The following is a 25,143-nucleotide window of genomic DNA, read 5'->3' on the forward strand; positions in this document are numbered from 1 at the left end:
TGTTCTTCTTCCCTGTGGTGTCTGCTGGACAAAGCTAGAAATAGCATCAGAGAATAATATGTCTGTCTCTGGCCTTTTTGGGGATGCAGGGTTGATTATTTGAGGGGTGGATGTCAAGTCATATAAAAGCATACAAACACCTCCAGCTAAGCCCAGCAGAAGTAAACAGCCTGTCTGATATGGGCTTGTAACACCTACTAGTGAAGGCATTAGCATCTCTCTTCCTTTTCTCCTTCCTGGTCTCTGCCTTATGGAGTGTTGGAGGAATGTAGTCTTGTGAGGCAGGGCCACGGCAGAAAGAGCAAGAGCACTGAAATGGCTAAAGAAGATTGTCAGAGCTGAAGCTGTTTAAGGAGATGTCATGCATTGCTGAAGCCAGTACAGAGCTATTCAGCCCATAGCTGGAGGGCAGTTTGGAAAGCTGGTGTGTTACTTGAGCTGTGCAAAGCAATGGGTGCCACCTGTTTTCTTGATGGCAGGAGGTTACAAGGTATCCTCTGATGTCCATTTTTAACCCTGATAATTAAGGTTTTGATGTTCCCTGCGAAGCTTAACATAACCTGGAATTAACCCATTTGAAAACCGTCTGTCTTTGACCCCTTGAGAGCTGAGCTGGCCCAGACTTGGGAGTTGCAAAGTCCCTGCAGCTGCTGAGAATCTCCTTCTGATGCTCTGCAGATGGTCTAGGTCCTGGTCCAGTCTCCTGGATGAATTGGGATAATTTCAGATTGCAAATCCTTTGGGGAGGCTCTCCCTGCAATGCTCACTGAGGCTTTGTAGTCCCCAATTCCTGTCAGATCTCAGAGCTCTTGTTATCGTCCCAGTAACTTCCACTTAGTTCACACAGTGGAGACCAGAGTGTTACAGTGAGACACAGAAAGAGATCACCAGCTCTAAGCATACTCATCATTAACCTTCCCACCATTCTCCAGAAATACCCTTTCCCATTATGCTTATGACTGAGTCTGAACCTTGCTCCAGATGGCAGTGGGCTGAGGAGATGAAATTTTACTGCAGTCAGAGCTCAAAGAGGCATAAAAGAGGGAAATTGTGAAATTGCAATGACAGGGCTGTTTGGGTAGCTTGTGATGTTCTGGCTTTAGAGAAATCCATGCCTAATACGCCTGCATGGCAAGGTAAACTAAAGACCATATAATTCTATTTAAGCTTAACAGGAAGAAACCCGTGTCTCCGGGACTCCTTGCTGTCTGCAAGCATTAAGGCTAGTTTCTACATGTGTTCCTCAGTCACTCCACATTAAATCGCTTAGGATAACTTATTTCTGGGATTTGGTTACTACGGAGCTTAAAGGCCTGGCTCTGCCATAATTCACACTTTCTTTAGACGACATCATGATCAGGCACAATGTGACCATTCAGGGGTTCATCATGGAGGAGAATGACCCCCTTGGTCCTTGCACCACCTTATCCTTCCTTCCTGCTCCCCTGCTGCTGTACAGAGGAATCTGGCTGCTTATTTTTCTAGTTGTCACGAGGCTGAGCTTGAGATGAAGGAGGAAAGCTCCTTCCAGAAGCCAGACAGCTATGAATGGAGTTTGTTTCACGCAATGACAGGATGAAAAGCTGGTATTTGAATTGCTGGGGTGAACTGCTCATCTTGGACAAAGCATGCACCAGTGGATGGTGCCTTGCAGAGATGGAGGCTCAAAGAGGAGTAAGAAAGCACCTTCCGAGGTTGTGAGGTGTAGTGCTGCATCGCTCTGTATCACGGTCTGGGTGTCCCATGATGGGAGCCGAAGTCCTAACTTGGCTGACAGAAGGGGAGTTGGTGGTGTCTGGGCACACCTTGAACTCTGTCTCCACATCTCCACTTCCTCTCTCTTTGTTCCTGCTTCTATTTCACTTCCATTGGCATTTGTCACTGCATTTTCTTTCCCCACCTTCCTGTTTTGTTTTTGATTTGTTTTGTTCTCCTGATCTTAACAGTCCTAAAAGCCTGGAACATTTTAGGAGTGTTGGAAATCAGCAAATGTTTTCTGTTCAGTATGGGACTTCTTAAAAGGTTAGCTGCGTTTTGATATGGTATCATCAGTAGCAGTACATTGACGTTAGAGCATTGTATATTAAACATGAAAACAGATACTTTTCACAATAGCTGCCTCATCTTTCACTGTATATTAATAATGCAGGAAGTTCTAGATCATCTGTCCCTGTCATTGCTACTGCATATTGATACAGTTACAAGGACTTGCTGTTAGAGAGCAAAATATGTGAGGATGTTCCCTGACCCTTTCCCTTCTCCCCATCGTTAAATTCTGTAGATTCTGTACAGGCAAACAACGCTGTATCCTGGCAGCAATATTTTGGTAATGCCTGTAGTGTGGAGTCTGGATATAACCAAGCACGAGGTGAATGCTATTCAGAAAGGTTATGCTAGTGCAGATCTTGATGCTCCTCTGACTTACTTATACGATCCTCTTCTGTGCCAGTAAAAATCTAATTCCCATTTATGTCTCTGATCTCTGTCTCACATCATTGCAGGGTAAAAGCATCCATCACTGGACACATTCCTACCTGGAAAGTTGTAGGACAGTATAAAGGAGGCTGCAGGGGACTTGGGGAGTTTATTTAGTCCACCCCACAACCCTCAGGTTGCAGTGGGTTTCCATTGTATGACGTAGATTTTTGAAGACTAAGTTTGTGGAGAAGTGAAGTGGTGTATGTCTCCCGTAACAACTCTTTTTGCTGAAGTGGTAAGAGGGAGCTGCATTGCTGAGCTCCAAAAGTGGACAGAGGCTACACAGATGGGAAGGGTTGTCTGCCTACAGCTCCCCAGCTACTGCTCGTACAGCCACAGGCAGGGTCTCTCCTGTCTCTACAGAAATGACTAAAGCCCTAGGAACCTGGGTACTCTCCTCACGCACTGCAGTATCTGTGTAGTGAAGGAAAGCCAACCCTCTATTTTTCTTCATGAAATTCAGGGTCCCCTCATTTGGGTACCTGCAAGTGGCAGAGCTGGAGTGGATGGCACCCCTTTGTGTCATTGTCCATGCAAGCAGGGCTGGCCCTGGTGGGTGTTTGCAGGCATACAGCATGCATTAGAAAATGTGGGGTCTCAGGGTCTCCACTCCAGCTGGCAGGCACAGCTACCACCTGCCTGTACTGGCAGCTGCTGTTGAAATGCTTCAGTTCCCCTCGCTCTGAGAGCCACGGTGCAGCACTGCCTTGTTATTCCAAATGCAATAGTGATAAACGCTCCTCCTTTAGTCTCCATTATATTCTTGGAGTTGATGGCACTGTCGGAAGCTCAGGGCTGGGTTTTCCCTTGCTGGTGTCAGCGCTGGACGCCCAGCTGGAGCTGTGCCCTGCTTGCATGGGGTGAGCACGAGAATACTCTTGTCCTCGGGAGGCAGTTCATGGGAGAGGTGACATTGCTGGAGAAATGCATGCTGGCACCCACGGGCAGAGTCATAGCAAGGGTGCTGGGAGCCAGACCCTGAGCAACAGCTGGGGTGGGGGTGATAGGTGACCCTGCAGAGAGACACTGTGGGGCTTTCTGGAATGAGGACAAGGACTGAGTCTCCCAGAACTCTTCCAGGCACTGGTACATTATAGCCCCCAGACTGATGTAATTAATGAGACATCCCGCTTTATGTAATAATGTGTTTTGTGTGACTCACCCTAATGAACAAAAGCAATACCATGTGCCTCCTAATGGGACTCCTGGTCTTTATGTCCCAGTGTTTGCTATGAATTATTTAAGGCATCTGGAGGGATTTGTGAGTAATGAAATCTCTGCTGATGCTGTCTCACCTCAGATGACTCCAAAGGTCTGGTTAGCAGCTTTGGTTCTGTTTCAGGCTCATCCTTCACCTGCAGATCAGCCAGCATGAAAATTTCTCCGTGTTCTTATCCTCTACTTTCATTTAGCCCTTGACACTGTTTCTGTTGCCTTCCCTCAACTTAAAAAACAAGATGCATTTTTCCATGTCACATGACTGCCTTGGGTGTGCTAAGGCTAGGTCTGTCAGAAAAGGAGGAAAAGTAATTTAACTCTTTAATGACAGTAGCAGTAGTCATGGCAGGATCTTATTCAGGGAAGTGTGTGCAAGGTGTGCTTAAGTGCTTTCTGATATTCAAGCTCTTGGACCTCACGGGCCCTCTCCCTTTCATTGCAGGTTTAATCCTAAGGGTCAGAGAACCACAGGACCAGCCAGGGTGCTGGGTCCCCTTTGCTCATGGCCATTCAAGCTTCAGACAGTGAAAGGCACCTGGAGCTCCTTCAAAACCATGGTTATAAACTCCATCATTGATGAACCTCTGTGTGAGTCAGCCATGCCATCAGCAGGCTCAAGGTAGGCAAAGTGGATGGGAAGTGCAGATACCATTCAGATTCTATGACCCATTGCAAACCCAGAGGTTCGGTGGGTCCGTGGTTGGTGCTTCTCTTGCAATAAAGAAGTTTGTTGAGGAGGAAAAAAAAGTATGAGGAGAGAAGGAAGCACAGGACTTCTTGGCTTTGATGTTCAAAGGAATGAGCAGATCAAGTCTCTTCATGGGTGGGGAAGCTGGCAATCACTTTAATGGTAGAGTTTTTTGTGGCTTTGTTTTGTTGTTTTGGTTTTTAAAAAACTTTTTCACTCTATGCTTTGAGGTTGCATTGTACTTCTGGACTTTGAGGCTGTGTGAAGACATTCTTCTAGCTCCGGCCTTGGAACACAGAGCCTGAAGGAAACGTTGGAAAGATTAGAGATTGCTTCAAGAGAATGAATGCGAGTAGACAGCTGGGATTTCCCAGAGCTAAGAGCTGGTGCAGAGCCTTAGCGCTTTGTAGCAGCTCTGAATCTGCCACTGTCGACGGCCAAAGGGGATAAAACCAAACATCTGCCATCTGTGACTTTTGACCAGAGAGAGGTGATCCTCTGTATTCCAGAGAGTGAGAATTTCATTTAAAGCACTTCATGCCCTGCTTTTACTGACATTAGAAGGGCACAGATGTTAGGGTAGTGTTTCTATTTTTAGGAGCCTGTTTGAGATTACAAGCCTACAATAGAGCAATGAGCAAGGGAACCAGTCTCCCTTGAAGGAAATGAGTTCGGAGGCTTTTGTGGAAGCAAAAGGAAAGGGATGGATGTTACAGTGCCGCAGTGAGTGGGACTCTGATACAGGCTGCACTTCACGGGACACAGATGCCTTGAGTTCTTCACTTTCTCTCTGATTTGGTGCACATTGTCTAAATCCTAAAATACCTAACCTGTCAAATGCTTGGAAAAAGCAGTTTAGGGGACAACACCTTGAAATACCTATCCTCAAAAAAGTGGTGGCTGTTACAAGTGGCTAAATTAGCCAGGTGTTGTGGGATATTTTTATCTTCTTTCCCTGAGTAGGAGGATTTAAGAACACTTTAAAAACAGAGCCAATGTTAGTTTTAAGCACAACAATTTAAATAGCTCAGAATTTTTCTACAGCCATCAGATGGATCTAGACCAGGTCTTTGTAAGGTCCACCCCCTTAATGTCACATTTAAGGTCACACAGGGGACTTTAAAGCAGAAGCCAAGGGGGTGTGCAGGTCAAAGTGAGTGGTGGGGGCATATCCTGAATGGCAGTGTGGCCTTTGGCAGTGGTTATCTATCACTATTAGTTAAAGAAGCCTTAAGGTGTTTTTAAGTTATAGCAGAGGCCAAATCAGGAAGGGTGGGAAAACCTACTATTACATCTCAACTTCCCTGGTGTTCCTGAACCAGTGCTGGCAAGGCTCGAAGGAATGGCTCCATGTAAATACCTGGCCTCAGTAGTCTTAATTGGATATCCTCCTATCCTCACCTTCTCATTCCTCCTTTCTTCAAAAAAGGCCTAAGAAAATTAATCTGTCTTTGCATGTATAGTTAAAAAGCATACAAATAATCACGTTAACAAGATTTACACTTATTCCTGGTGTAATTTTCCCCACTAGGGAAGTTTTTCTTAACCTCTACAACAGACTGCAAATGCCTTGTCCGGTAGATAGATGTGCTCTGTGAATTTACAGGTCTTAGTCAGAGGATGACTCGGCTCTTCTCCCCTGAAAGCAATAGAAACATATGGGATACCATGGGAAGAAAATAAAAAAAAAAATCTGAAGACTATAAGAACAGCATGATTGCTAATTCTTCCCAAGATGCAAAGTTTAAAAACAATTAGACGGAGGCACAAACTGTGCTAGCAAATCCATCTCCATGTGCAAAATTTTCTGTTAGCAATTGCAAATTGGACAGTGAGTTGAAATTCTCCCCTGTGGAAAAGGGGAAAGCACAAAGGCTTCTGCCCCTCTAAAATCTTGTTTGTCTCTGTGGTACTTACAGAGCCCTCATTAATGAAGTATTTAAGCATGTTACAACCTTATTGCAGCCCATGAGAATAGCATTCATTTTGCAGGCATAAATTGAAGTACAGGAGCTATGTTAATACTTACCTTGGCTCTGCTATCCCAGGAACAGCAGCATGCAGCATCCCAAAACTCAAATCTGCACATCCGTGTTGCCCTTATGGACAGGCTGCACTGCAAATCCCATCTGCTGCAGTGGAAGGTAAGAAGAGCCTTTTAAGATCCTTGGGCCATTTTATTTCCCCAGCCTCAGTCATCAGGTGACTCTTACAAAACAGATATGTGGGGGACAGGCACAGTCCCCATGGCCCATCTACCTTTTACTCACAGCCTGTCCTCCGGATCCCGGAGCTGAACTGTCACCAGGGTGAGCATCCAAATCCTCCACCAAGTGAAAAGCATGGGCCATCTGTAAGTTTGGCCTCTGGTCAAGCCTCAGGGGTGATCTTTCACTTTAGAGCAGATGCAGACTTTAAGTGCAGTTTGTTCAAGGTCAGGCAGAATGTCTGTGGGCAAATCTGGCTTTAAGTCCTTGAAAGCCTGGGGAAGCAGCTATGTCTGAGGTCCTTGAGTCTTTCTGCCAAATGAATGGCTCTTCATACCTTGCAAAAGTCTCTCTGCCTTGGACCGTGCTGTGGGTGGAGCACAGCTCAAGGAGGTGACATTCAGGGCACAGACCACTAGAAAAGGGAGCAGATTTCCCAAAGTGAGGTTGAAACCTCACCTCAGAGCTGAAGTGGCCTATGGTAACCTCAGGAGGAGGACAACACACTGTGGTCCTTCTGATCACCCAGGAGGGCCTTTTTCAACCCCAAACTCCTATAGCCATCTATCTCTTTTGAGAAAAATATGAGATCACCGCTGAACTGGGGATGATTTCCGTCCTGTTTGTGAATGCCCTCTTGCTTCCAGTAATCCAGGTGGCTGAATACTTTGCAGAAGAATCAATGTGGAGGAAAAAGAAGTCCTAATTAGCTGTGTGCTTTGGCTTTTCAAGTAACGACAGACAAAGATGTTTCAAAGTTGTGGCTCAAAGGTACTGGGTAAATAAGATATCTAAATACAATGCTTTTTTTTCATCTCTGTTAGGTGAAATGTTAGACGGTTTTGAAAAAAGTCCTGAAACAGCAAGGCAAAGATAGAATAGTAATACATGAAAATGTTTGTGAATTCACATGGAAGTCAGGAAATTTCCTATTTATCCCACAATGCTTCCCTGGACTGCTTTAAAAGCCAGGAGTTAAAGGCCATCTTCCTGTGTTCACCATTTTCCGTGTCTGGAATATATTGAACAATAAATTGAACATGAATTTTCAGTTCTCAACTTGCACCAGGAATTTTGGTCCTGAGATTTTCTGCCTGGAGTGTTAAGGATAAGAAAGTTTGTTCAGTGAGCAAGAAATTGTTTTAATGTGAACCGGTGACTTTAGACAAAGGTTTCCTTTCAGAACCAGTTAAGCTCAGCAGCTGCCTTCCCATGTATTTGAGCATGGAACTTACTTGCTGTCACTATGGCTTTAAACACATTATTTAATCAGTCTGTGCCTCAGTTTTTCCTTCTGTGTGGAGGAAATAAGTGTCTGCACCTTTGGACAGTTCACTGATCCATATAGACAAAACCCACCAGCTAAAATAGCAATGTTAAGGATGACTCATCCTGTTGGTTTTTTTTGTTATTATTTTCCTTACTGTGGTGCCTGGAAATCATGGTTGTGGATAACATTGAGCAGTCCAGATGTGTAGTCCCTCTGCCCTGCTCAGGGGATCTCCAGAGACCTTGTGGGAAGGGAGGCAGATGAGGCAGCCCACTTTAACCAGCTTGACCAATTTCATGGTCGCTGTTGCTGCCTTTCAACGTCTCGTGAATATCCACTCATTCTGGCTCATTTTGTTCATTTGATCATTTTTCTGCTTGCCTGTTTCAAAAATTCAGCTCTTGTCCCTGCTAATTCAGAATGAGGAGCACTGGGGAAATGTTCAGAAGCGTCCCTAAGCCAGAAGAGAAAGCAGCAGCCACTCAGAAGGAAAACACAGGCTGGGTATGGAAACACCTGAATGCTACAGATGCAGATCAAATTAAAATGCTTATTAAAAAGCAGGGGAGAGCTTTCAAGAGGGAGAGTGCTGGGAGCCATCGCTGGTAGGATACCCTGCACTGTCAGGGAGGCAACAGCAGCTTTTTGATGGCTTGTCATCTTAAACAGGCACAATATAAAATTCACCTAAAACTCCAGGGCAGCCTTGGGCTATGAAATTAAGCAAGTCCAAAGAATGCTGTGGGGAGACTAAATGAGGAGAGTCCTTGGAACTAGTCCTCTAGAAGGTGTGCTTTTTGGAATGTGCTTATGAAGAATCTAAAATAAATTATTAGCAGACTAGAAAACAATTTCCTTTCACACACAGTTATTCTTGGTTGTGATAATCCGTCCTCTTAATAATTTTAAAATTCAGAAATTTGTTCAAACTTTATTTCTTAGTGTCACTAGAAGGCATTGGAAATCTTTGCCACTTTGCCATAAAGACCAGTTGACAAATATACGAGTCCTCATGGGAGTGGGAAAGCTTATTTGTATTTTTTCAAGACATACTTAAGGTCTCCTTTCCTCCTTCCTCCAACTTTGGCACTTTTTTTCTCAACTTCTTGTTGACACCTGAAAGGGAAATAAGAAAAAGGGAGGGATCCATAGGGCTCAAGCAACCCTTGCAAGATAATCAGATGTAGCTGTAGCTTGTTCTCAGTTCACTTTATCACTTGTGGGCCTGATCCTGCTCACATCTGCAGCCTGGCCTTTCTCATCACCTTGCAGTGCCATCGGACCCAGCAGCAGAGCCTCATGCAAAGATAGTTTGGTGGACTGGGGTCAGGTTGCGTGTTATCCTTTGCCTAAGGCTGTTCTTATGTCTACCTGTTGCAGTGTGCAGACAGAAATATATTCTGGCTCGGGGCTCTTAATGTTTCTCCACAACTATTTTTACACCTGTTTTATGGCTCTAGGTAGCAGGGAGTAAGAGGATATAAAATGACTTTACCGCAATTGAGAATCAGGTCCTATAGATCACAAGAAGTCTGTTAGCAAACTCACTGACATGTGGTAATTAGAGGTGCTTAAGTGTTTGTATATATGGATAATGCAGTTTCTGTAAAAAGATCAATTTTTCCATGTAAAAAATTGATTTTAAATCAAATCGATGCATAGACTTTTTTCTTTCGTCAAGAAGATTTAAATGAAACATATCATTCCAGTCTAGTGGATCCAGATCGAACTATCTTGGCATATTAAGCCAAATCAAAACATGTCATTTTCAGTTAATTCAATATTCCTTTGAGTTTGCCAGAGCTGGTTCAGCGCCCTGCAGGAGCTGTAGTTCAGATGTGTGCCGTCCTCCTGCTGACTGGACAGTGTGGTGGCTCATCTGCCTCCCCAGGCTTGGTCCAGCCAGGCAGGACAGAGGGACAGACAGCCATTCCCCTGAGGCTCTGCTCTGCGTGAGAGCTGGGAGATGGTGTTTGGGTTGAAAGCCCAGGTGGTGGAGGTAAGCTGCTTGGCTGCTGTAACAGTTCAACAAGGCAAAGCAAAACTTTTTGATTTATGAATGTAGAAGTGTTTCTAAACAAAACACATTAAGGTAATCAGATTTTCTGATGGATAGGAACTCCAGTTTGCAATATTCTCTAACAACACTTGCCTATGACTCATACTTGATTTACTTTTTCTTCAGGCAAAACTCCCACTGTGCTACACCTTGCTGTCTTCTGGTCTGAACCAGCACTGACCAGATCAGGAGAGACCACTCACAAACCCTTTTTTGCAAATCTGGAATAATTTTCAGATTCAGCCATATCTGAACTCCTTTTCTCTCTTCATCTCCTAATTTGCAAAGCTTCACAGATACCTTTGTAGCTGTAGGCTTGCACAGATACTTGAAACCATACCATTGGCATCACTAATCATAGGTGTCTAACAGACGCAGAATAAATAGTCTGTGTGCATCTTATAGACTGATAGAGTCAGATCTACCTCTAACCTACCTTCTTTAAGTAAGTGAAATCCTCTGGATCTCCATGAATTTGCATAAATATAAATCTGAAGCATCTCTGTGCGTGCATTAAGTTAGATGAGTCCATCTAATTAGGCAAAGTCTTTTCCTCCAAACATCATTTGTAAACACTGGTTGTGTTCAAGTGAAATGTCAATTGACATTAATCCAGACTTTGCCCCTGGTGAGGAGCAAAGCTCATAGGGCTGCCCACAAATTCTGATTTTGTTCCCCAAACTGCAGTGTTAAAGCCGTGAAGGATTGGGATGGCTGACAACCACTGAGTTTGCCTGAGTAAATGAGTAATGCTGACTTTCCCTCCCAGGCCCACTGGGTGCTGAGTGTGATTAAAGGCAAGTCAAGAAGGACTGCGTGCTATTAATTCTATAGAGGAAATCTCTTGCATTATTCATTAGATGTATACGGCTTATTCTAGGAGGAGAGAAAATAGAGAAGCACCTTTGGTTGTATTGTAACACCTGTGAGTACAGCTGGCTCTTTTTCTCTGTGTTCCACTTATTATGTACAATTTGTATGTTTTCTTCTCCATCCTCAGAAAAAAAAAAAGCAACAGCTCTAAAGAGAAGAAACTTGCAATGCTTGTTATTACCACGGCAAAACTCCCACTCCTTCAGTAGAGACAGGAATGGCCAAGCCCTTGTTCAGCCTTGGCGGTAATATCTGCTATCATTTGTCAGCCTTCACATAATCAGGTAATTTAATGTAATTCGTACACTTTCAATCAAGCCTGGTGAGCAGATGGCAGAATTCAAGCCTGTAGATTTTGTCTAATGATGCATTCTGATTCCAGACCCGAAGCCGGCTGCCGGTGCCGTCCCTGCGTTCCCGGCAGAGCTCAGCTCCACTCATGCCACTGTGGCATGTGCTTGGGAAAGGGGAGGCTCAGGGCTGGGGTGGGGTCATCAGCCAGGCAGCCTCACCTGGATGGAAACGAGATTAAACACCTTCTCTTTCGTTAAGTGGCTGGAACCGTCTCTTGCTGTATGACCACAGAGAGAAGGTGATGGGTGTGCTGAGATGAGGCCGCACGGGGTTTCGCAGGGCGGTGGGACTTGGCTGGTGTTACACAGCCGCTGTGCCTTCCCATGCCCGAGTGGAGGGGCAGCTCCATTGGGGTGTCAGCACCGTGCTTTGAGAGGGGCATTAAACATGGATCCTCTCTGCTTGCCAGCAGCAGTCATTTAATGACAGTAGTTTGGACAAAAGCTTGATGGTGTATCCAGCACTGAGTAAATACTTTCCAGGCACGGGTAAGTGAACAGTCGCCATGATGCTGCCATCAACATCTCAGCTGATGAGAAGGAGCAAATATGTGGGAATGAAGGAGCACAGATGTCAGGGGTTTGTATGAGCTCCACTCTGTCTTGGTTCATCAGTTTGGCCAAGAAATGTGATGCCCCATGTCTTATTTCTCCTGTCTCTAAAGAGCAGCAACCTTCACCTTCCATGCTGAAGAAGATGTAAAGCTTAACCCCCAAATGGCCATGAAGCGCTTCGATGAAAAATAACAAGGAAATTTGAAATGTTTGTAATTAGGCAAGATTTGAGCATTCCTTTCCAGAGAGCTGCTCCAAAATAACATTTTGCTTTTGAAATGGGGAAAGCCTTGTGTGCACTGCCTGTGTGCAGAGAGAAAGGCAGACCAGCTTCTCCTGGGAAGTTTGTCTCCACCAGCCTCCTTTGGGAAGCACAGTCTGGCATGTCTGCTGCTCCAGGACTGGGCTTTAGTAGCTGGATCTCAAAACACATGACATCTCCTTCCCGTCTCGCCTGGCTTACTCCTGCCTGAGCCCTCCCGTTTGCTCCCCTGCTTCTCCCCTTTGCCTGACTGGTGTGTCTGGCTCAAAGGCAGCTTTGACAGGTGGCAGCACACCTGCGTGTGTGTTTGCACACGCTGCTGGAGGTTTCAGCACTTCAAGCAATGTCATGTTAGCTGGACTTGCTGCTTAGGACTGCTTTATTAAGCAATAACTAAAGATGTACAATCTTTTCATGCCTGCTCCCAGAGGAGGGCTGGAGGTGGTTGCTTGGCATGTATCATTAACATTACTTTTCTGATTCTGAGTTGCTAAGCACCCCAAGAAACAACCTGAGAGCTACTCTGAAGAAAGAAAACCTAGAGCTATTGAGGTTGCACAAACATCAGTGACACCCCAGGAGAGTTGCACCGTGCATGAGATTAATGCGCTGTATGTGGCAAGTGACTGTCCCTCCTCTCATTTTCTTGAGGATTTCTCTTGTTGATGCTGCAGCTGCTGGGGAAACACTGCTGCTGCCAGAGTACTGGTGCTTCTGGGGAGCAGGACGGAGGGGCCAGGGGTTGGAGGCTGCTGAGTATCGCAGGGCTGTCCTGGGGGCAGCAGGGTTTGTGAGGGGACTCCCAGGGGTGCAATGAGTCTCATTGCCCTTCCTGAGGCAGGCTGCTCATTTCTCCATTTCTCATTTCTCTTTTCTGGAGTTATGCTAAGAGGCCCTTTGTGCCAAGCACAGATGTGCTAATGATTGTGGATTTCTGCTCAGTTAGAAGGGTACTGAAAAGGACTTAAAAGGCCTCCTCAAAGAACGCATAGCTCCTGCACAGGTGGTCATTGTTTTGGAGTGACTAGAGCCTTATAAGCAAAAAGGCACAGATATATAGATATATATGCACTTGTGCACTGGGGTGCTTGGGTGCTGTGATGCCATTTGTATGGGCACTTCCCAGATGTCTGGCTGAATCAAGGCAGAAGGTGAGCTGTTTTCTGCATACGTGGCCACTAAGCTTGTGAGCTTTGTGGGCAAAGCTTAACCAGGCTGTTGGAAATGTTACACAGGGACAAGGAGAGATGCATTTTGTCTGGTGGGAAAAATGACAGAAACAAGAAGGGAGACAAGCGTGTTTCTGTGTTACTTTTGTTGCATGTGCTCATGTTTTGACGGATGGTCCTTCTGCTCCCTGGTGCCCATGGCTGCTGTCCTGACGTGTGGTTGGAGGACTGGCAACGACCAGAGGGCTCCACTAACACCTTGCTTCCCCCTCCCTCCTCCAGCCGTGGAGATTGGAGATAAATTCTCAGCTGTGATAGTCATTGTCTCGTTGTGCAGGTTCATCGGGTGCAACACGGACTCAAGCTTGTCTGAACCTTGATGATAAGCTCTCCTTGTTAGAAGCCATTATATTTGCTACTAGCTGAGTATAATTCTGACTGACTACCGCAGTTCTCCTCTGCATGTAATTGAATTCATATTCATCATAAAGCAATGAAAAATAAATTGTGTATGTGTTTTTTTCCCCCTCATAAAGCAAGGCATGCCGCTGGCTCTGCCTTCCCTGTAATCTTCTCCTTTGCAATGTATTGTAATAGAATTCATGGGAACAGAACAGCTGAAATAGATTGTGCATTTTTGACCCACCTAGCAGAAAGCGAGCTTTATTTCAGTGCTAAGGAGGAATTGATTAATTCAGTTGGCTTCAAGGGAAAGCTAAAGTCTTAGTTTAAGATGCTTCAATACCAAAGAACAGTGCTGGCTCAGCTGCAGGCTGACTGCAGTGTTGTGACAGAGGACTTGTGCCTCAAGTTGTGGTGGGGGTTGCCAAAATATGCCACTCATCAGTCGGTTTGAGTCTAAGGTCTCAAAGAGTTAGTGTGTTTCCATGCAAGGTTTCCAAGTTCAAGCCTCTGTAACTTGTGTGCGTGCAGCACGCAAAACATCCAAATTCAAAAGAATCTGCTAGTCCTGTGTGCAGTGCTGGTGGGTCAGTTCAAGGAGTCTGTTGTACTGTGTTTATTTGCTGTCCCCATGGCAATGACATGAGCTTGGTCCAAAGGAGGAGGAGAACTGGTTTGGGGCTATAGGGACCAAAGTTGAGGGCACAGGGCAGTGCTATGCGAGGTGCTCATTCCCTTACACCTCATTCCTTCCCTGCAGCTGGTGGCTTCCATTGTGTTGGTCTACTGTAGAGATGTCCTCTGAAGTATATGTCAAAACACTGGTGCCCTCTAAATTATTTTTAAAACACTTTTGTGTGGGCATCTCACAAATGGCAGATAGTTGGTGGGGAGCTGGTCAGCTGAGGCCATTGCCTCCTCCCTATCCATGTTTACCTTTTTCTTTCATTCTCCTGTCTTTGATAGAATCCAGACACCAGGAGCTAATGGTGCCTGTGAGCAGAGCTGCTACTGCTCTATAGAGGCCTGTCAGAAATGCTCTGACAGGAAAAAAGATGTGTTCTGCAGCCCCTGGCTTGCTGCCAGCTATGGGATAGCTGCTTGAGAGACAGATGAGACCAGACAGTCCTAATGCATCATAAAATTAGTGAGTTTTGTTCAACAAAGGGTCCAAATGTCTTTCCAGTTAATTATTAATTTCATTGTGGTGAAATCATTAATTACATTTTAATACTGAAAGATGTTACTTCTGCAATTCATGAAATGAACATTAGGAAAAGAAATAAAGAGGAACTGATGGGTAACATGTCCTGAGTGTTGTGTGAGTGAGCAGCAGGAGCTAGAGAGGTTGTGGGGCACCCACTTCTCAGCCTGTCCTTTCTCCACTGCCTCCTCCCAGGACTTGTGCTGGCAAGTGCATAGGAAGAGGGTGCCAAACGAGGCAGGCATGCATGCGAGCAGCACCGTGCTTGTGCTGCCCTGTGTAGGATGTACTTTATGTCCTAAATCAGTACTACTTACACACCAGCAATTCCAAATCCTTCCTTAACCTTGCTTGGGTTTGCTGTCCTCCCTTCCCTGTTGCAGTGGAATTTTCTTGAAGTAATAAGAAAATGTAGAGCAAGGTTTTACTCTGTGGGTTCCTGAGGAAGTCCTCTGCCACAGAAGAAATCTGGACCCATGACTCAGGAGAGGAAGATATTCCTCTCCCATCATTCCAAATGATGGTACGTGACCATACAGTGGGACAAGGAGGGTTAATACACGACTGTGCTGCAAGATGATACAAGCAGCACCCTCCTCTGGGGACCAGGACTTTGCACTGGGTAGTTTGGTGTCTCTGTCATGTCTGAGGGAAGAGCTGAGGCTGTGACAATATAATTACAGTCAGCAATTGTTAAAATAATTCATCTGTTTTCTGCCTTATGAGGGAAGTCAAGAATTAAAACCTGCAAAAGGGAAATTTGATGCATGATACAGTAAACCTACTGGGCATTTGACAGTCTTCTCTAAATTAAAAGTCTATTTTGATGGCTGTTCCTTGGAGTATCATATTATGCATAAACACTCTGTTTTCACCCTTATAGTTTTGATATTTTCTATAGCTCAGAAAACACTTGCCGCTGGAGATAGAAGTTGCCATGCAGCATCAGAAAAATGGTTTACTTAGGTCAGGACTTTTTCCAGGTCAGTAGAAAGGGTTCAGATGCCACCAGGTATAACACAGAGGAGCATTTTAAATTAAGTGTATTTGCAATATGAGTGTATGATCCCATGGATCATATAGTGCTTAGGTGAGCATCTCTTAATTTTTTGTCAACACCCCTCTTTTCTCCCTAGCAGTTGGGCGCTTCCAGCACTGTTAATAATCAGAGAGTGACTATGAAGAAAATCCAAGGTGAATCAGTGACTGAGCTAGAAGAAAGAAGGAGGAGCCCTAAGGCCCAGCTCCTTCAGGAGAGGGAATTACCATGAAGTGCTGTTTGGACTGTGGTCTTCTAAAGTTTGATGTTCAGGAGGTAGAGACTTAGCACCTGGATTTGCCCCTGAAACCACCAGATGGGGTAAGAAAAAAAGTAGATATAGCCAAGCTCCTGCTCCCATCCTAACCACACAGGATGTGTATCCTTGCCTGGCTCCATAGCAGTGGGTGACTGCCAGCTGTCCTCCCTCTGAACTACAGTGCTGTTCAAGAAGAAAACCATCACATATTCTCAGATGCTTAAGCTGATTGCATCCATGATCTGCCTGGTCAGCCTCTGAATACCACTTCGCCTTGCTTGAGTCATTTAATCACCACTGCCAATCAGCACTATTGAAGAGAGCAACAATACGTTTCAAAGCTCAATCACCTTCATAATCATCTCACTGTCAGCACATATGTCTCCCTGGAGGGCAGAATTACTGACAGATGAGATGCAGGGTGTTTTTGCAATTGAAATGTTCACTCTTATGTGTGTGTGTCTCATGAGCACACATATGACTATATATATACGTGCGTATGTATGCTGTGCTTTTAAATGTAGACTAAGTGTTGGGAGCAGCTTGCATGCAAGCAGGGAACTATGCATTTAAACAGAATTTGCAGTTTCTTAAATTTTTGGTCAGCTGAGAAATATGCTTAAAGACAACAGTAATGTTGCAAGGCTTACAGTGACACTGGTCAGTGTTTAAATGCACTGAGTGGAGAGGGCTCACATGGGGATGAGTCCATGATAGTTCCTGTGCTGGAAGGTCTTCCTATTGCTAAATCTCCTCATTGTCACCAAGTTGTGCAAGCTGCTCATTTTTGTCTTTTTAAATCGGCATGGACTGGAGCCTCAGAGAACCTGCTCAGCTTTGTGGAGACGGTCAGTCATGGGACAGTCCATTCCAGCCCACGAAGTCTCCCTGCCTGCCCTCCCATCTCTTGCCCTTCTGTCCCAGCAAAAAAAGTTTTTCAAAGGCTTGTATTTCCCTGTGAAAACCTTCAATTTCAAGAAATGGGTATCTTCCTGAAAAAACCTCTTCAACTGAAAAATTTCCAACTCTAATAGCTATCCACTCATTCTTTTCCAGCTTTCCACCTGGCTTTCTCTCTACTTCATCCTTCCTGACATGCAGCAGCCAGAGATAAACCTTCTTAGTCTCCATGCTCTGGAGCAGTCTGTCTAGCACCTGTCACAAGTCCTACCTTCAGTTTTGGGGAAAGCACAAGAAGCAATGTCACCTGCTAGCTCTGAGATGTGAGCACAGGCATCCGGTCCTGCAACACTTGTGCTGAATGGCATTACTTGGATCATTAACTTCTGACCTGCAACATAGTGCAAGGCTGATGGTATATAATGCTCTGTTGTGATTCATCACCCGAGAGTCTAGATACTAATTATAATCTGCCTCTTATATATGCCACTAGCCTATAATTTTAATCCCAAACATTTGTGTGTGTAATGAGGCAATGCTTTTATGGCTTACATCCTGGTGTAAGCCTGTGATTTGTAACATGCTGGAAATACAAAATCAAATAAGAGGGAATAAAAATAAAACAACAGCAAACTTTTGCCCTTTGAATTTGGCATATAAAAAGTGTTATGATGACTTTTAAGTTTGCAAGGAAATCAACTGAATGTGCATGTATCTACATCTGTGTATTTCTGGTTTTATACATCTATATAAAGGTAATTTTCAAGATCCAGGCTTTCTTCCCTGATGCTCAACAAAGCAAATCCTGATACCCGTTGACCCAGAGGGAATGCTGTGAGCAGGATCAAATCAGAGTAATTTCTGCCTTTGACTTACCAAGACAGAGTTTAAGTACAACTCATTGCACACAGAGCTGCTTCCCGCTGGCCAAATGCTTTTCCTGGAGGCTCCCAGCAAAAACTTTACTGTCCCTGTCAGTAACTGCTGGGCTGACACTCAGCCTGTGCTGGGACTCAGACTGAGGGATGTAGGGTCTGGTCCTGGCCCAGGTGATGCTTTTATTTGCTGCACACATAATTTTCAGGATAAAGATGCAGCTTCTGCACCTTTAACAATGTGATTCCCACAACAGACATAATAGGGCCTGATGGCTATGCTATGCAAACTTATGGACTGTGGGACATACGGGCTGGGGAAGAGTTAAGAAGTGCGAGCTATGGGGAAATGTGGTCTTATTAATCTGTACCAAATCAGGAAAATGCCCCACGGGGAGGAAGATCATCAGGAAGAATTGGGGGATTCTGGGCACTTTTCCAACAAGGAACGGTAGAGCATCTGGAAAGGGGAGTCTGGCTGGGGGCTGGATGCCAACACAAGAAAGGGCGGCAGGAGCAGCAACACCAGTGAATGAAAGGGCAAACGTGGCCCTGTAAACTGTATCCTAAAATTTGTTGTGCCAAAGGCATGTGCCACATGCCTGGAAGAGCTGAGGGTCTGGAGAGCTTTAGGAATGGCTTTTGGGAGAGATTGGTCCAGGAGTGTTGCTGCTGCTTTACATACTGACCTGTTATGAACTGCTTCAGACCCTGTGTCCTGGTTTCAGCGGGGATAGAGTTAATTGTCTTCCTAGTAGCTGGTACGGTGCTATGTTTTGAGTTCAGTATGCAAAGAATGTTGATAACACTGATGTTTTCAGTTGTTGCTAAGTAGTATTTAGACTAAAGTCAAGGATTTTTCAGCTTCTCATCTCTAGCCAGCGAGAAAGCTGGAGGGGCACAAGAAGTTGGCACAGGACAGAGCCAGAGCAGCTGACCCAAAGTGGCCAACGGGGTATTCCATACCATGGGACGTCACATCTAGTGTATAAACTGGGGGAATGGGGCCGGGGGATCGCCTCTCGGGGACTAACTGGGTGTCGGTCGGCGGGTGGTGAGCAATTGCACTGCGCATCATTTGTACATTCCAATCCTTTTATTATTACTGTTGTCATTTTATTAGTGTTATCATTATCATTATTAGTTTCTTCTTTTCTGTTCTATTCAACCGTTCTTATCTCAACCCACGAGTTTTACTTCTTTTCCCGATTTTCTCCCCCATCCTACTGCGGTGGGGGGGAGGAGTGAGTGAGTGAGCGGCTGCGTGGTGCTTAGTTGCTGGCTGGGGTTAAACCACGACACCTGCAAGCTTGCTGCCCCCTCAGCTGGGGCTTGAGCTCACCTAGTGCCCCTGTGCCAGCAGAGCTGCTGATGTCTCACAACATCAACTGTCAGGTGATCAAGGCTGATGGACCAAGCCTTGAGGCTTTGCAGTGGGGAACCAGGGGTTTGAAGTGCCATCCTGCGCTCTCCTGGTGACTTCAGTAGGTCTGGGGGGAAAAATCCATGTTTGTCATGAACAACCCACCAGTTTAGCAGGCATGTGAACTAGACAAATATATGGGGAGGGAGAGGCATATACTTTGTTGGTATGTTTTTACTAAAAAGTATATTTGATTAAAAGTTGAGATGACATGAGAGAGTAAGCAGACAGCAAACAACAAAACATTGGGATTTGAGTGCTGGAAGAAGAAACCATCTTTCCTTGGAGAATGACACTGAGGAGGAAAAGAGAAAGTACTGAGCTGGAAACAATTAATGTTATATGTTTTAAAATAGTAGCAAAAGCAATAAACTATTCCTTTTGACTGCTTCTTCAAGCAAACCACTTTGGATGGAGGCTTTTCCCTGTAATGAAAATTATATGATCTCATCTTGGAGATTGGAGTGATGTAATAACCATACAGGGAGTATTTTGATGTCTTGCATGGGTCATTGAAAAACTGCCTGGCAAATTGGATTATGGACTATAAGGAACATTCCTGCCACAGCAGGAAAATGGTCTGGATATAGCAAGTGACCAAAGGGTTTTGAAAAATGCCACCGTATGTAGTAATTGTTTCTAGTTACAGTCACAGAAATGTTTCTTTTATTTTCCCTCTCTTATTTTTTGTTGTCTTTTAATATAGCCTTTCCTTCTCATTCAATAACCCTTCTTATACCTTAATTTTCCCTCTGTATTAAGACCTGATGATCCATTAAGGCAAATCTTATATTTCGAATTGCACCTAAATTGATACTGGAACATGGACCGCCTGCCTCAAAAACCACTTCCATCCTCTTCTGCTGGAGATTAGATGGATTTTCTTTCTGAAAACAAATGAAAATTTTGATTATATGTGTCATTCAAACTGCAATTCCATCTTATTAAACGGTTCCAGGCAGTTGGTGCTGGGAATGTCGTAATAGGGACTCTAACATCTGAGACTATTTGGCTGAATCTGTTGGCCAATTCCACATTTAGTCAGGAAATTCTGGCTGTGGCTAAGTGTGCAAACTGAAAACCATATGAAACAATGAAAATAAGTGTTTTATTATGTTACTAATATTTAAAGTGGCTGAGGACAGCAGCTGTTCATTTCTGCGTATTTCAATGCCTTAAGGAAAAAATGCTCTCTGGACTTCTTGTTTTTAGTGTATGCCTTGGCATTATAACACAATTCATCTTCCCTCTCTGACATCCCAGATATCCCTAAAGTCATTGAGAAAAGAAACCACACATGAAATAAATGCTGGCTTAGACTAAAAGATTATATTTCAAGTGTGTGTTAATCTTTTTCTTTTTCTTTTTTTCCCAAACAGGTGCCGATTTGTCAGCCTAGATCCAAGGAAGGATGTGGGCTTTGCATTCTTCATTTCTAAGACATCGAGGCCTTCGAGAGAGACCCAACATCCTGGGAAGGTGCCTGGCTCTATACAGCACCAAAGGAAGGTCCGGCTGGGACCGGAGTGAGCCTATCTCAGACCTGCTTTCCTCAATGGAAGGTCCACAGCCTGGAATGCTTTCCTGAGGAAGGTACTTTCATGTCCTTATTTAAAATAGTACCAGTCAAGCTTTTACTAATTCACACATAAATGCACATCTGTAGTCAATCCCCAAATCACCACGGAACAGACTGGGGTGTGCATTAAGGTGTGTCCCTGCTAAATCAAGATTACTGTATAGAGAGGAGCAAAATTTATGGAGGGAGGAGAAGAATGAAAGTGAATAGGCAGCATAGCATCACTGTAGGTTTGTGGAGGTCAGATTAAAAATAAGTACAGATTATATTAGTTTGCATGGGTGTCATTCAGGCATGAGTTGCATACACCCATATGCTGTGCAAACAAGACTAATCTCCCCTGCCTTTTGGTCAGTTGATCCAGCTGGAAGGGAGGCGGAGTTTTGTTCTTGTTGTTGTTTTCAAAGTCTAATCTCTATTGAATGTGAAATGCAACTGCTGCTGCTGAGAACTGCAACCAGTCCAGTACAAAGAGGATAGGCAACACTCTATTCTAGTTCAGTGCTTGAGTTAAGGAGACTGGAGCCACCAGTGGCACAAAATCCATAACATCTTGTCACTTCAGTGGCTCCTGCTTGGAACCTGCACAACACCTTCCAGGTTAAAGCAAAGGGTTTTTTCCCCCCGATCAGCACTGCTTCCCCTAAAGGCCCATACAGAAGTAGTTTTCTCCCAGCAATATCAGAGCAGGCTGAGAAGCATCAACTGGTGGTTAAGTAAAGGTGCCCACTGCAGAAAAGAGGTAAGAAATACCTGCTTTCCACGTCACTCCATGTCTCTCCACCCTAGGCAAGGAATAATTTTTAGGAGCCTTTCTTGTGGTTTGGGTAAAATCCCATTAAAAGGCCACCAGAGGGGGTAGCTGCCACTGCTGCACAGAAGACTCAGAGAGCTGGTGCCAGCGTGGCACACATTACCGCTATTATTTATAGCACTCTACCTATACTTATGTAAGTGGTGCTAATTAGTAGATGGAATTAGCCTACTGCTCTCAGCAGCATAATTGTAAATAATTTCCTAACGTTTCACTCACTGAGTAATGAGTTTCTGCTGGAAATACAAAAGATGAACTAATGATAATCTGGCAGTTTACAGCAAGATGACAAACATTAATTATATGGGATTATGATGTGATCCTCCAATTTAAGTCAGTTTGGCATCTCTAGGCAGAGTTGGATCTTAGGACTTCAGTGGACGCTCTTGTCTGCAGCATTTTATGTTACTTTTTTCCTGATTTCAAGCCGTCTTTTAGCTTTATCTTTTATCCACAGATCTAACCACCATCAACTACTTTGCAGGCAGAACTGTTAGGCCAGATTTTTTTGACAAGACAGTTGTATAATTGTGCACGAAAAATATGTACAGTATCAAGCTTAATTTGCATTTAAAAATTACTATGTCAGCAGACCGAACCACTGCATGTATCTTGGCTTTGATTGCATTTATGATCGATAAGCTGTAGGTTTAAACATGGGACGTGTGATTTACTACGGTCAGCTCCAGAACAGTGGTGCAAATAATGCTGGGATACAAAATATTCACTGAATAAGGTCATGTCAGCAAACCGGACCGTATATTTGATGTTTGTCAAGGGACTCTGCTAACTGCTGATGGTCCTTGGGAAATTCCTTTGAGCTAAGGTGTGAATCCTGGATTTTCCAAATTTCAGGGAAGTTTCTCTCTGCCTGATCACAAAGAGAAGCTCTATCTGCTGACACAGACATATTTCTTCCTGATCCAGGAAGTTTTTCTCAGGTTCCTCTTATCCAAGCACTGAGTAAATCTATCCTTCTTCTTTGGGAAGATCAGAGTTATCACTCATAGGGAAAGAGATTTAGATATGAAACTGGGTGTAATGATGTAGACTCAAGCTGAAAAAAGTTAATCTTTAAATTTTTAACTGAGATCTGATCATCCTTATGTATTCTGAATCAGACCCAGCATAATTATAATTTCCATATTTGTAGGATACTGGAATTTGGAACATGGTAACCTTGCTGTTTTCGCCATATTCACTAGTTTTCTATAAATAATACAAATGCATGATAATCACCACTGGAACTCTTCACTAAAATGAGAAAGAAGGCTTTATTCACTGAAATAAAAAGATATTCATAGATATTGGTTGGCATGAAATCCCCAAACAGGATATTCAGAAACAGTGTTTGGTTTCTGAGCTTGTGCAAACAGCTGCTGTGCTGGGCATCAGCAAAGCCGATTTCTATTCCTGCTGCCACTGTTTGCTGCGATGCGATCTCGGGCCCCTAACAATCTTTTAGTTTCTCCATCTACACCCTCGGGATAATGGTACTTTGTCATTTACAGAGAGTTCCATCTCTCTCTCTAGATCCCAAGGTGGTATGCAGGGATGTGTAAGTATTGCGGTAATTGTTGTATTGCCAGTGTTCGCTGGGCTGGAAGGACGTGAGCTGACTGCATGCTCATAACAAAACGCTTGGGCTACATCTGCTAACTTCTTGTTTTCTTGTAACCAAGCCTGTGTGGACCCAATAGCTGCTAGTAGTATAAATACAGTGTGGTTCTTGCTCCGTCTTCCCAGACCTCTTCCAGTGCTGGCTCGGCTTATTTTGATTTGCTCTGATTTCGCTAAATACTACAGGACAATGCTCAGACATTTCAAAATATTTTGGTGCCCAAGTCCTATTGATTTAAAAGGAAATTAATGGTCTAAATGCCTTTGAAAATCTGTCCCTTGGGGCCTATTTTCGCAGATACGTCTGCAGACTCAGCCCTAATTACCGAATTTGGTACCTCAGTACTTAAGTGGGGAGTAGTTAGGTAAAAGCTGGCTGATGTCTTTTACCCACAAAGTATTTCCCATCTTGCACCATGAAAAAGGAGAGCCAAATCCATCCTCAGGAGCTGTTGTTTCCAATTTAAGAATCATTATCTTATCATTTACATTTGCAGCTGTTCTGTGAAAAATATTTTGACCTTTATCTTTCCCTTTGTAGCAGGTGAAATCTAACAGTGCTGGGTGCGTTGCAATGCTCGCAGCAGCTGCCAGCTGTGTATTTCCATATAGTGAGTGCTGAAGGGTGCTGTAACTCCCTTCAGTGCCACACCAGCCTGCATCCCAGACCTGTCATGTCTTACAAAGCTTCTTCCATCTACATAGAAGAATAATTATATTAGTTTTCCCTTCCTGTGACTTTTCAATCAGTAGAAACATCTCTTCCCTCAATTCACCTAATTAAGTGTCAGGAGTTGATCTTTGGGCTGAAATTGGTACCTGAAGTAGAAACCTGTGAACAAGCTTTACTGATAGATTTTGTTATTTATTGGCAAGTCAAATACAAACAGCCAGGAAGCTGCCTCGGCTGAAGGTTACTTAATCTGTATTTTGTTTGTTGTTTTTTTTTAAATGTAATAAATAGATATTGAATTAATTTGTTTACCACACTGGCCTCAGTCACATCCTTCCTTTTAGGTGAATCTTTTCTGACACCTTAAAATTACTGATAAAATCAATCTTTAATTTTACTTGTATCTTTCTGTCTCCGTCCACTCTTCAGCCCTTCTTCATGCAGGGGTGTTGCCTGTCATTGAGCCCCTAACACATCTCGCTGCAAACTCCTTGTGATTGTGCCAGACTTTAAGAATTTGGGCTGAAATTTTCTGCAGCAGGTGCCTGCTCCCAGCTGACTCGGTTAGGAAAGAGTTCAGGCAAAAGGATTTTTGAGTTTCAAAGAAAGAAGATAAAGATAAATACGTTGTTTTACTCATTCTAACGGGGGGGGGGGGGAAGCAATCTCTCCTTTTAGAAGGTGCTCCTTACTTTAGAGCTGGGATTTGAAACCTTTGTTGGGGATTTTCCTCTGTCTTGAAACTACAGCAGATATGTCCCTTCATGCATTTGGAAAAATGCAGTGCATGAAAAGTGAAGATTTGCAAGGTCTTTGTTGCTGAAAATGCTGTATTCTTGTTTCATTTGCACCAAAGGTGCTCACGTGTCAGAGAAGGAGGATCGCTGCTGCAGCAGGGAGCATAGAATGCTGTGAACCTGAAGAACCTGAAGGCACATATAGAGCAAAGAACTTTCCCCAGCATTTAGGGCCCCTTGCTGATCCTCAGGCAGGGTGACATGAGAAGTTATCAGTTTCTCTTTTGAACGAGACCTGCAGAAAGAGCATGGTTTGGGACCTGTACTATGGGGAATATGACCGAGCTTAGAGCTTGGTGGCAAGGAATAATAAAACATACATAAAACCCCCAGTATCTTAATTTTTACTTTTACCTGTTGGCATTTTCTGTTATCTCCTATCTTCTTCCCTTTGCACTCCCTTTCATTCTGAATGTACGACAAGAC

The 25,143-nt window shown here is 44.1% G+C and overlaps 1 long non-coding RNA gene across 1 annotated transcript in view; it reads left to right on the forward strand.

Annotated features, from left to right (window-relative positions):
• The window catches only part of LOC138688163 (uncharacterized), a 41,479-nt gene that overhangs the window by 4,607 nt on the left and 11,729 nt on the right, over window positions 1-25,143 (forward strand). The window contains exon 2 of the long non-coding RNA XR_011327218.1: window positions 20,614-20,827. This is a non-coding gene — a long non-coding RNA (uncharacterized lncRNA). The remainder of the gene's footprint in view (window positions 1-20,613; window positions 20,828-25,143) is intronic.

The sequence above is a fragment of the Haliaeetus albicilla genome, chromosome 2 (genome assembly GCF_947461875.1).
Source record: "Haliaeetus albicilla chromosome 2, bHalAlb1.1, whole genome shotgun sequence".
Lineage (NCBI taxonomy): Eukaryota > Metazoa > Chordata > Aves > Accipitriformes > Accipitridae > Haliaeetus > Haliaeetus albicilla.